This window comes from Hyperolius riggenbachi, chromosome 8 (assembly GCF_040937935.1).
Source record: "Hyperolius riggenbachi isolate aHypRig1 chromosome 8, aHypRig1.pri, whole genome shotgun sequence".
Classification (NCBI taxonomy): Eukaryota; Metazoa; Chordata; class Amphibia; order Anura; family Hyperoliidae; genus Hyperolius; species Hyperolius riggenbachi.
Window position 1 is genome coordinate 149488946 of NC_090653.1, and position 13597 is coordinate 149502542.

A 13597-nucleotide genomic window follows, 5' to 3' on the forward strand; every position below is an offset into this window, starting at 1 on the left:
TAGTATTTATATAGCACTTACATCTTCCACAGCACTTTACACAGTATTATAGTCTTGTTACGGAGTGTCACTCAACATTTTATTCCCTACCACAGTCATAAATCCATCATAGTCTAAAGGTGATTTCTAAGGGGGGAGCCAATTATCTGTATGTTTTGGTATGTGGGAGGAAACCCACACAGACAAGGCAAGAACATATAAACTCCTTGCAGATAGTGCTCTGGCTGGAATTTGAACACGGATCCCAGTGCTACATGGGGAGAGTGCTATCCACTACGCCACAGTGCTGCCTCAACACACAGCTTCTCTTAAGTCTCTTCTTCTTGTTTGCCACGTTGCTTGTAGCCTGGTGCCACTATCATTGTGCAGAAAATCTTGCTGTGCCATCTTACAAGTCCTACCCCTTTTGCAAATCAATTCAGTGATAAGTTAAATGACAGCTTTGGCAGTGTTTCCAGCCATTTAAACAACACAGTAATTGGGAGGGGTGAGGCGGATGAACACATATTACTGGGCGAAGGCATACCTTGTAGACTTTATTGCTGGACTGGGTGACAAGGCACCTATAAGCAGAGAAATGAGATGCTGGAGACTGAAGGGAGCCTTCCTGAAAAACCAAGTATCATATTTTCTTCCCACAGGCCATTATTTTTGCCTGCAATAGACTTTGAAGGATCACTGTTAAAGGGGTTCTGTGGGGGTTTCTAAAGAGAAAAACTGCCACTTACCTTGGGCTTCTATGAGCCCCATGCAGCGGTAATGTCCCACGACGTCCTGCTCCCATCCGCCGTTCCCCGCAGCCGGCACCGGGCTATTATTCGTCTGACATACAGACGAATAAGGCGCGTTGCCGTGCCTCCGCTCGCGTCATCTGAGGCTTACTGCGCAGGCGCAGTACAACGGAGCATTGTACTGCGCTTGCGCAGTAAGCTTCCGATGACGCAGTCGGAAGCGAGCGGGTGCGAGGCCACTCTAGTGCAGCCGCAGTTGGATCCCATGCCGCTTAGACCGGCGGCTGGCGGCGGAGAACCGCAGATGGGAGGAGGACGGCGTGGGACATTACCGCTGCACCGGGCTGATAGAAGCCCAAGGTAAGTGTCCGCTTTTCTCTTCCACAACCCCCCACAGAACCCCTTTAAGAAAGAACATACTGGTGCACAAGTGCTTGAAATCTTCTTTGCACCTTGGTATAAGCTAAGATCAGTAAAAAATTGTCTGCAGCAAAATTGAAATTTTTGCTAGCTTTAAAAAAAAAAAAAAATTAATAATAATAATAATAATAATTTTCAGTTCAGCTTGCTTGGTGGCATTGTAGAAAGCCAGTTTTTTTTTTTTTTTTTAACCATGTTGTCCTTTTAAAATGCGCCAAAGGCAAGTAAATGCTGTGTTTATAGGGTAGAAAATACATGCGTGCCTAATTAAATTGATTATCCTGCAGTAGCTTCACTCCCCAAGTCCAGAGTGCCAGTTGCGCATGCAGTGGCCATCCTGAAGTGTTGCACTGGCACCATGATGCTGCACTTATCCTTTTTAGTGCCCAAGCTATGGGGGTAGTGAAACACAAAGTTTTTTTTTTTATCTTGCATGACTTTTCTGGACACCACACAGAACATGGACATGTCATAGATGGAAGAAAATATGTAATGTGTCCAATAAAATGGACACCACGATTACATATAGACACAACAAATCATACCTCAGATCCTCTGTCATTCAGCATAATGATGGCACATGTTGCTGGATAAACATGTGCTTTTATAGAATAAGATCATATATTCTCCTTGTATGGATGTATTCCCTTTGTATTAGCTTAAATAAACACATCAGCTAATTTATAACAATTGGCATGTGGAAAATGAGTTATTTCAACCATAAGCTACAAGTGAACCTCTAATCCAGTGTCCAAGATGTTTAAGGACAGGGAAGACTCGGACACACCTCATCAAATAGACAACACATTTATTCATGCATCAAGGGCCGTTGATACAGGCATCATCAGAGTAATGCTACAGATCATTAGCACACAGCAGATTTTATAGGGTTACAAGTATGCAAAAATATACACTCCCTGGGGCTGGCCAGGATATTTGTCAGTGTTACAAAAACCAATCACAGTTCAATAATCAGTGCAGACATGAAGCAGTTAACATTTAATTCTTAGAACTCTCCACCCATATTATAATGAGTTTCACCACCCACTGTTCTCTTACTCAACCTTCTGTTTAAGGTCACAAGGGGAAGTGGTTCAGTCTGGACAACACATCACTTGTCTAAATCTGTCTGTGGGGCCCCTTTTCCACTAAAAGTCAAGGAAGCTAGGACATTGCAAAATAACGGTAAATCTACTATTATGACATGTTCAAGAGTAACAAGTGTCCCTGAACACGTACACATCATGTGGCCTTCTTCTAACACATTTTGTTCATATATCACCAAATGGAGCTAATTTAGAACAAAATGTCCGTTATACAATAAAGACAGGTATCACAGCTTTGTCACTCCCTCCTCTAGTTCATCCCTGTGAACTACTTATATCAAAAGTTTTTCCTTGGTCCTTTGGTGGGGGGCCCCAGCTGATATCACCGGATGGCATTGTAGTATCTTCTCCCTCCCCAGAGCCGCACCCTTAGCCAAAACTCTGAGTTGGGTGGTGCACCCTGGGAGAGCATTATTGTGTCTCTCCTCAGGGTGAGTCAGAAAAGGTTCCTTGAGGTCCTCCATTGAAGCAAAGTGTCATACCAGGATGAAGAGTGCTCCTTTTTGATGTGGAGCGATGTCTTACCAAGGATTCAGCTGCTGTCACCTGTCCAGCTGGGGTTTCTTTCCTCACATCCTTGGGACCTCTTGCCACTGGTTGTAGAATAACAGGTTATATGGTGACACATAAGGTAGAGTTGAAATCATGAGGTAGGTGCCACACTATGGACGACAAGTCTCTTAGGTGTCTTCTTGGTGATAAGCCAGGACCCCTTTAAGTCTTCTGAGGTAGATCTTAAGGTAGAACTAGAGGGTGATTGATGTGGTTGTTGCCCAGGTGCACAAGGAAAACACAAGAACATGTCTGCAGGACAGAGGAAAAAGTTTTTTTTTTTTTTTTTTTTTTTTTAAAGTCCCAGTACCAAGCCCCAGGTGTCTGTGGCCCCTTACTCTTTTTTTTTAAATAGAGCCATATCATATTTGTTCAATAATAACACATAGGGGATTACAATGCCTAATAAATCTACCCTCTCACTTCTAACAGACTCCTCCCGCCCCTAGCTCAGCAGTCTGACCGCTGGCTTCCGGTTCAAGAAGAGTCTGTATAATTATCAGTTTCATTCATACCTATGTTAACTTGTTTTCTCCATCGCTGGAGGACCCTACGATTTCCAGTCACTCGTGTCCATTCACACTATTTAACTACAAGGGATTGGGGTAAAATTACCATGATTACACAACATTTATCCATATTCGTCATCCGGGGATACCACCACTAAAACATCCCTGAATTTCTTTCTTATTTCTTATTTATCCTTGGGCTCAACCTCTTCATTTTACAAAACATGAATAACTGAAAAAGGTCAAACAATACGGTAAGGGCTATTAGTACCACTACTGGGTTGAGCATGAGATTCAGAAAGGCACTTGCTTTTGGACTATACCCAAATAAGCTTTCCCACCAGGACACACTAGCATCTTGCTCAAGGGCATGTGAGACCTGTAACAGTTTCTCACGATTATGCTCCAGGAGCACAGTTGCTTGCCTTTCTGAAGCTCCGAGTGTTTGTATGATCTTCTCCTCTTTCCCAAAATCCAATAACCACCCTTTCAATTCTGCTCCATACCCTATAGGAATCTTTTGTAAATGGACAGGTGTATCAGGTTTGATGTTGAGTCTCTTTTCAGGTGTTATGGGTGTTCACCCTTCTTGCTGTGCCAGATCTATCCCTAGGACTGGGCCAGTGGTGCAGTACACCCCTCGGGTCAGTGTTCTACCTTGAGTACAATTCAATGTGTACACTGCATAAGAAGTGACATTCTCCATCTGATACCAGCACCAATAACCCTGTCCCAGACATTTCATCCTGCTCGGCACCTTTTTTGTTGCGTCCATCAAACATTATCCTTCCTTGTCCCAGCATTGCTGTCTCAAAATCCTATTTTGTTGTCCTTGACATAAGAGCACATTTTCCTTTTTCCAGTGCCCATATGTATCTACTAATCTGGGCTCCCCTTCTTCATTCAGCACCAAAATTCATGGTTGACCTGGGAGTGCAAAACCCACACCTTCAGATAGAATAGAACCCAGGTTTACCACTGCATAAGCTTGGCATTCTTTGCCAGCAACAGGCACTATGGAGGAAATAGCGCCTGTGAGGCTCTGACACCCATGGAACTGAGTAAGCCACCATTTTTCATGTGTCTTGCAAACTCAAGGACAGATCGTTCAGCCTGTTTACGTAAATTTATAGGAAAATGGCCAGCGTGCAGTGAGGTTATCATTAGCTTTAAATCTTGTGAAAGTTCAAATTGAACCTGCGTACATGACAATGCCAACTGGACGTCTTCTGGTTGTTTAACCAGACCTGCAATTAAACCCTTAAACTTCTTCTTTATTACTTCTGACAGTGATGCTGTAGCATCAATGTGGTCATGTTGTAAATTCTCCAATAGATGATTTATATCAAAATGGGTCTTCACTCCCTCCCCTACATGCTGAGCCAACCCTCCAAGTTTATTTTGTAGCCCCTCTAAATCCATAGTGTTCAAAAAGCTCCCAAACCGAGACCCCCAGCCCCTAGTGCTGTACCCATCAAATCCCTTTTTACTTTATTGTGGCTATATCCTGATTCCAACCACCCTTTCAGCATGTATATCTGATTTTTGACATACCCACCACACCTCCTGTCTCATGCACTCACCCTAAAGTCAGTTAGGGTTACTCTCCATGTGTACAGAACAAACTGAGTACCCACCAACACTGCCCGTGGTGCGGCTAATTGGGGAACAATTAGATCCGCCGCTTTAACAGCTGGGACCTCACATGTGTCTGAACTCACCTTATCATGGACCACAACATCCTTTTCCCATTCTACTTGAACTACAGTTACACATACTTTATCTTTTCCTTCCCATGTGTACCATCCCTTTTTATTTATCGACAGGTTGCTCATACCAGGAACTGGACTCTCCCCATCCATGAGAATCTTTCCAGTCCGTGGTATGATACACTCCCCTCAATCCCTCAGACATGGGAATCCCATACATCCATTCATTTACCTTTGGTGCATCTATCCCATTGCACAGCACATCCCACCTCCAAGGGTTTGATCCATTGAAGGAGAGATACTGATTTGATGACCAGTACGCTGTGTCACTAATATAATGACCTTCAATGTCTGATGTACAGGCCTCTCTCATAATTCTGACCATATACTGACGTACTGTTATACCTTCTTTAGGTGTGGTGTGTTCAAATGACTTACTTTCCGCATCTGTTTGTACATGCAATACCAGGGTGCTAAAATAGGCACCAAGTCTGACTTTTTTCAGTGTCTTCATACTAGGCGACTTGTTTGACTACACTTCAGTTCAGTCCAACCATAATTCTTTCTTGAGTCAAGTATGTCAGAGGGTTTACAGTTCCAATGTACTCGGAACTCCATAATCCCATCTGCTAGGTTATGACACTTATTTAACAAAGTACCTTGCACCGGTTTGGGTTGGTCATAGAATATTTTCCTATACTGTCCTGTCTCTCCAACATTATATACCATGTACATAATGTTCCAGTCGTCATACCCTCCTCTTGTCGGGTCTTCAGGATATAATTTTCCTTTGTCACTTCTTACTGGCAATGGGTCAACTGAGGTTCTATTGTTTAGATTGGATAAGTCCCTCAGATCTTCACTGTCAAGTGGCTCGAGTCGTCATCTATGTCATTTGGGTCTGTAATAAAAAAATTTCTAGCATGGTACATATGTCTACTTCAGGGTCCTCATGTCCCTCACAGTCAAGTATATTTTTGTCGTGGACATATGTCAAAAAGAAAATAATCTCAGGTCTTCCCTGCAACTTCTGTTTTGGATACTCCTGGAAAGGGGGAATCATTCTGCAATGCCACAAAGTTCATCTAGGATATGCCATTCAGTGTATCTTGGCACTAATTTCCCATGTTTATACTCTATCCTGTGAAGGTGGGATGGATCCCATCCTTTTGGTTTTTATTCCCCATATTTCATAAGATTTGGGTGGAACCCAAGGTTCCTGATGGTGATTTGGGACATGCTAACTATCAGTCCCTGTGGATTCACTTGACAAACGACATAACATACAGACTAACATAAATGCCCCTGTTGGCATAGTTGCCTTAATTATTTTCCTGTATTCTTTTGCAATGAGATGCATGGATCCAGAGAACCTTTCCCCTCCAGTTGTCACCGAATTTAGAACCTGAAATAGAGGAGACAACTTGTCCATGCAATTTGTATACATGGGTTATGTAATGATTATACACACATCTCTAATGTTTAATGCATAGTTTGTCCTTACCCTCTCTATTCCTGACATAACTGAAGCTGTATAAATATCTGTGAAAGGCTGGAGGTTCAGCCCTTCAATTCAGGTCTAGGAAGTTCATACATAGAAACTGACAAGCACCTGTTGAGGGCCCTTCCATCATGGGAGGACCCCTGCCTTTGAAAGCTAATCATATTAGTCAGATGGAGAGTCAGATGAAGAGTCAGATAACTCAGCCTCCGTGTCCCTATCTGTCTGTGTTGATTTATAGTTAGACTGAGGTGTGTAGCTACACTGTTTGATGAAATGCCCTGGGCTTCCACATCTGTAACATACCCTCAAACCTCGCCTACGAGGTCTAGGTGGATAGACAATTTTGAGTTGGTTTGCCAAAGCGTTTGTCCAAAAATATCCCTTTTCACTGGAGTCCTGTGACACATCCCTCGGTATAAATGTCTTGCTGACTATTTCTTTCAGGTCCCTCTCCCCACACACCCTTTTGATAAGTCGAAACATGTCTCCCCATGTGGCCTTGTAGCACGTCTGTGTATCTATTATTCCCTTTGCAAATTTGGCAGGGTCAGTTCTTGGATGGGGTATGGTACTCAGGAGTCCCTTCATTTCTGCGGGAGTCCAGGGTATATGGTGTCTAACAGTACCTGTCTGGTTACCCTGATTATCTGATAGCACTTGCTCTCTAACGGGGAATAAAAGCTCAGGTGACTGAGGACCCTCTTCCCAACTAGGAGCAGCAGGAGATCGTGACAGGTTAGTGCTCCTTGGCCTACTTGAAGTTTGCTGTATCTGTGGTTGATTAAGGAGACTTATGTCATTTTTAAAAGGGTTAGTGTCACTTACCCTGCATGGCTGGCTGTTGGTGTTTCCTCCCTTAGCTGTGTAGGAGCTGTGGGTTTGTTTAACTCATTAGTCAGTCCTGAATACAACGAGGATTGGCATACAGATGTAGAGTCATCTCTCTCCCTGTCAGGTTGTATGTGGGCCAGCCTGTCACTGCTACTGTGTGTTGTCTCTAATGAGGTCTGCGTTAGCTGTCTGTTGTCGCTGTGTGCCTGTACTTCCTCTTTCTTAGTGAGATCAACTGGTGGCTATGTGTCAGCACTGTCATCAAGAGCTTCTGCAGCAGCTCTGTGTTTCACATGCTGAGACACGGCCTTGTCAGTCTGCCTACGAGAAGACCCGGACATAAGTGCTGTCCAAGCCTGGTGTGCTCCCATATCCAGCACATCAGTGTCTTCAGTCCCCTCATCTTCTAGCTGTGGTGACCCTCCTGTGCCTGATTGTTTTACTGTCATGATGGTGACGTCTTCGGATCGGCGAATCGCCTCCATCATCCACCTACTCCATGCTTCTCGCTCGTTTGGGCGAGTCATCCTTACCCTGTGGACATCCCACAAATTTTCCCACACCTTTGGTTTAAAAGTTCCCTTTCTGGCATATTTCTGGTTAGTCCATCGCTCCCAGTCCTCCAAGTATCGGGAGACCCACGGTCCATACTTGCTACACATCTCTTCTCGCGGCGTCAAATGCTGCGGCTCACCGCGATTTGACGCTCGCTTCTGAGCAATTGAATTCCCCATAATATGGACTATGTGTTCCCCTTGAATTCCAAGCAATTCTCACACCAGAGATGGCCAATCTCTGGTTTCGCCTGGGAGCAACTTGAGCAACAGGTTCTCTCCCTGTTGCTACCGTGTGAACCACTAAGCACACTGGAGTCAGCCAATCCCGTCACCCCTCTGTTGATTTTCACAAGGGTCAGCAAGGTTTTACTGATGTTATTCAGCACTATTGTGCTCACTCCAGCACATAGTAGAGGGAGTCACAATAGTCACACTGTCTCACGTGGTCTGGCAACATTGTGCTCACTCCAGCACACAGTAGAGGGAGTCACAATAGTCACACTGTCTCACGTGGTCTGGCAAACAGCAAGGTTTTATGTTTGTTATTCAGCAATATTGTGCTCACTCCAGCACACAGTAGAGGGAGTCACAATAATCACACTGTCTCACGTGGTCTGGCAATATTGTGCTCACTCCAGCACACAGTAGAGGGAGTCACAATAATTACACTGTCTCACGTGGTCTGGCAAACAGCAAGGTTATTCAGCAATATTGTGCTCACTCCAGCACACAGTAGAGGGAGTCACAATAATCACACTGTCTCACGTGGTCTGGCAATATTGTGCTCACTCCAGCACACAGTAGAGGGAGTCACAATAATTACACTGTCTCACGTGGTCTGGCAAACAGCAAGGTTATTCAGCAATATTGTGCTCACTCCAGCACACAGTAGAGGGAGTCACAATAATCACACTGTCTCACGTGGTCTGGCAATATTGTGCTCACTCCAGCACACAGTAGAGGGAGTCACAATAATTACACTGTCTCACGTGGTCTGGCAAACAGCAAGGTTATTCAGCAATATTGTGCTCACTCCAGCACACAGTAGAGGGAGTCACAATAATCACACTGTCTCACGTGGTCTGGCAATATTGTGCTCACTCCAGCACACAGTAGAGGGAGTCACAATAATTACACTGTCTCACGTGGTCTGGCAAACAGTTATGTTTGTCCTTGCTGCCCAACAGGTCACCCGATCCTTTACTGTTGCCCAGTAGGCATTGGTCTGGTGAACATTGCCAACCCTGTGAAATCCAAACTGCAATAATTGTGCGGGTGACAAACACTTAGATCTGGCTGAGTGGACCCTTCACTGGCTTGGTCTGATAGAGGGTCCCCTCCCGATGGACTAACCTCGACACCACCATCTACAATCTCTATTGAATGGCAACTGACCGAGTCTAACTGATTGGGCTCTTCTCTGAAGTGGCACTAAGTTTGCTCTCCTGATGCCCTGATACCAAAACCGAACCTCAATGCTCTCTCTGACTCAGCTTTGAGATAATAATGGGTGATCCATGAAGGGGGAAGGCTGCATATAGTGTGTTACGTAGTTGCTTATATTACTAAGATGAGTAGGGATTACTTCATAAGGGGAGCAGTGAGGTGTGCCCGTCATCATTGGTTGGAGGGGGTACATCCCATCATTTGTATTCAGAGCATAGTTGAGGGGAGTGTATTCTGACACTCTCCCTGTCCCGTATGCAGGTGGTGATTCTTCCCTTAACTGTGCTAGGGTAGTTGGCGTCCTTACTTCAGTAGTTAGCTGAGGATATATAGTGGGATGACGCAGTTTCCCTAGCTCCCCTCTTCCCCTGTGAGTTCCTAGGCTTGCTGACTCTGGCACATCCTGTCTCTGCCTCTGATCTATGTGAAACTGTACTTCCTCTGTTTCAGTGAGGTCAATGAGAGGCTGTGTTGCAGCACTGCCTCTTGTAAGAGGTTCTGCAGCAGCTTTATTGCTCACGTCCTGTGACACAGTTCTATTAAATGACTCATGCAGCTCCCTGGACATGATTGCAGACCAAGCTTGGTATGCTCCCATCTCCATTACCTCCTTCTCCTCTATTTGCTCATCCTCTGACCCATACAATTGTTCAGTGCTTGCAGTTGTAGGTCTCATCTCACCTGTGACAGTTGCAGATTGTGTCACTGTCAATATGTTCACATCCTCTGATTTCTGGATGGACTCCTTCATCCATCTACTCCATGCCTTTCTTTCATTAGGACGATTCATTCTCATTTTGTGTGTTTCCCACAGATTTTCCCAAATTTTTGGCTTAAAGGTACCCTTTTTAGCAAATTTATGGTTCGTCCACCGCTCCCACTCCTCCAAATACCGTGAAACCCATAGTCCATATCTGTACTACAGTCACAAAAGTCTGCAATGCCCCACTTAGACCCTCCAGCCCCAGTGAGAGCTTACAAAGTTCCCACCTTGCTGCCTGATTATCCTGCAAGACACCAGTACTAGTGAGGTTTCACAAAGGCTCACCTGTCTGCTTGGGTGACCTGGGGAACAGCAAAACCCTAAGTTCGGCTGTACTGCTCACCTGGTCGCCCAGTTGTGTCTAGCAGGCAATGGTCTGGTGTGCATCACAATCCCTGTGACATCCAGTAGTGACTTTCACAATAGCCTGCGATGCCTCACTTAGACCCCTTCAGCCACAGTGGAAGCTTATAAAGCTCTCACTGTGCTGCCTGGTTAGCCTGCAAGACACCAGTCCCAGCGAGGTTTCACAAAGGCTCACCTGTCTGCTTGGGCGACCTGGGGAACAGCAAAACCCCAAGTTCGGCTGTACTGCTCACCTGGTCGCCCAATTATGTCCAGCAGGCAGTGGTCTGGTGTGCATCACAATCCCTGTGAAGTCCCGAACAAAGACCATGTGTTCACCCTGAATTCCACGCAATTCTCACACCAAAGGTGGCCAATCCTCTGGTTCCCAGTGGGAGCAACTCGAGCAACACTCTCTGTGTTGCTTCTGTGCAATACACTTATTGACACAAGGGTCAGCCAATCCCGCCAATCTTCTAGTGACTTTCACAATAGCTTGCGATGCCTCACTTAGACCCCTTCAGCCACAGTGGAAGTTTATAAGGCTCTCACTGTGCTGCCTGGTTAGCCTGCAAGACACCAGTACCAGTGAGGTTTCACAAAGGCTCACCTGTCTGCTTGGGCGACCTGGGGAACAGCAAAACCCTAAGTTCGGCTATACTGCTCACCTGGTCGCCCAATTATGTCTAGCAGGCAGTGGTCCGGTGTGCATCACAATCCCTGTGAAGTCCCGACTACAGTCACAAAAGTCTGCAATGCCCCACTTAGACCCTCCAGCCCCAGTGAGAGCCTACAAAGTTCCCACCTTGCTGCCTGATTATCCCGCAAGACACCAGTACTAGTGAGGTTTCACAAAGGCTCACCTGTCTGCTTGGGCGACCTGGGGAACAGCAAAACCCTAAGTTCGGCTGTACTGCTCACCTGGTCGCCCAGTTGTGTCTAGCAGGCAATGGTCTGGTGTGCATCACAATCCCTGTGACATCCAGTAATCTATTGATCGGCAATGAATTGGATCTGGCTGAGCGGAGACTTCTCTCTCGTGGTCGGGAAGCTCCTCCCCAGGTGGACAAACCTCAAAGCCAAACCTCAAAACCTCCTCTTAAGGCAGCTTGAGTCTCATATTCATCAGCCAAATCAGGACAACACAAATTCTTCCACCAGATATAACACCACTAGACTATCAGAATGATTATACTGCTAACTGTAGCAATGAGCCAATAAATCAGTGTCTCACAATCCCTCTTAGGGCAAGTAACAGCACACTGTGAGAAATTTATATTTATTTGATCAGGATAAGACCTTTTGAGCATGCGGTCACTCTCTCACTCATCCAGGGGTGTACACAGGCTATACTGTCTCAGATATGTGAGCCATCAGAGTTATCTGAACACTTAGAACCCTCAGGTAGTGGATCCAACCTCTCCACAATTCTGAGGGATTGGACAATTAATTCCAGATCCTCAGAATTTTCTGAGTCATCTAAGTTGTCTAGTCCCTGCCCCACCCTCTCTAATAGTTGAGGGATTGGGAGGTCCTAAGGGGGCGACTAATTTTTGATAGAAAATATAATGCTGAGCGACTATTTTAGGCTTTGGCTGGTATTCAAGACCCACTTCTGCACACTCCCAGGGTGTTGACTATAAAGGGGAATTGAGTGCTGCCTGGGAGGCGTGGCACATAGGGCCTTATTACAATTGGCCTGTATCTGTCTAGAGAGGTATTGGGGATGCCGCAGGTCACTCTCCTCCTGATCAAATATTCAACTATACTGGGTACTTTTTCCAATGACGTGAGACACTCTGGGCACACTCTAAAGTGTCTGTAGAGGTTAGTACAAAAACAGCACAGTTCAGGCAAGTTTAGTTTTCTCCTTTCCACACACCAATTAAGTAGGCCCCACTGATGAGCCCCACTAGACTTTACATAGTGTGATGTAATTTAATGTGTATTCCACCTTGGTGTTTGTTGGGAAGGAGAAGACAGTTGCCTACACATATAAGAGAACACTTAGTCAAATACAGTTATCTCTGAGCTGCACACATTAGGTACCTTGCAGCCAATAAAACACCATTACACATCACCATCAGTTTAAACACATGTTCAATCTCCCTGCTACAAGTATCCCATCCAAAGTTATGTTGTCTCAGGGGAGAGCCAGCCCACAAGTTCTCTGCTTTGAAGGAAGCGAATCTCCCCTCTGTCTGTGATTTATGACCACGGTCTATAGTTTTTCAACCTGTGGTTTCCTTCTGAAAACTTTCTCCACAGTGTGTATCCTGTGTAATAGCTGCATGTTGCAGCACCACAGGGCTATGCACACAATAGTATGCTGACTCACAGAGTTTGTAATCTAGATTGGCTCTCCTCTGTCGACCCCCAATACTCAAGATACCAACATAGAATGTTCTCTTCAGAAATATGACATTACTCAACATGAATCCACATTCATATACTATTGTAATGAATTTTCGTTACTCACACAACACTATACTCCATACAATAGCAACTAAGTCAGATTCCATGCACTAAGTCAATCACAGCAGACAGACGGCATACATAACATATGTTAGATCTCAAGCATTAAGTTAATCAGAAGAAAAAGACGGTATGCATACAGAGTACAGAGTAAGAAATAGAAGATGACATACCACATATCAGGAGACCGTTGTCATGGGAGGTCCTCACGGAAACCCTGCTGAGCGGAGTAGGGTTGCAACCAGCAGGGAGGTGCAAATATCAAGTAGGTGATCAAGTCTCACCTGGTACAGCGCTGTTTAAGGATTTGATATCTGGACCTCTCCACGGCTGTTTCTCCAAGGTTCCGCTCCTCAAGATGTCCAGGGTCCCTCCAGAGGTGTGCCACAAAGTCAATCGTTCAATGCCCGCATTCTCCACCAAAACTGTCCAAGATGTTTAAGGACAGGGAAGACTCGGACACACCTCATCAAATAGACAACACATTTATTCATGCATCAAGGGCCGTTGATACAGGCATCATCAGAGTAATGCTACAGATCATTAGCACACAGCAGATTTTATAGGGTTACAAGTATGCAAAAATATACACTCCCTGGGGCTGGCCAGGATATTTGTCAGTGTTACAAAAACCAATCACAGTTCAATA

At 45.2% G+C, this 13597-nt stretch overlaps 1 protein-coding gene and 1 long non-coding RNA gene across 6 annotated transcripts in view; one reads left to right on the top strand and one right to left on the bottom strand.

The window, feature by feature from the left end:
* Nucleotides 1-13597, top strand: part of OGT (O-linked N-acetylglucosamine (GlcNAc) transferase) — a 94685-nt gene that overhangs the window by 41696 nt on the left and 39392 nt on the right. The window lies entirely within an intron of this gene.
* Nucleotides 1943-8743, bottom strand: LOC137527116 (uncharacterized). The gene is made up of 2 exons (XR_011023131.1): nucleotides 7357-8743; nucleotides 1943-3061 (listed from the first exon to the last, which is right to left on the bottom strand). It is a non-coding gene; the product is annotated as an uncharacterized lncRNA (long non-coding RNA).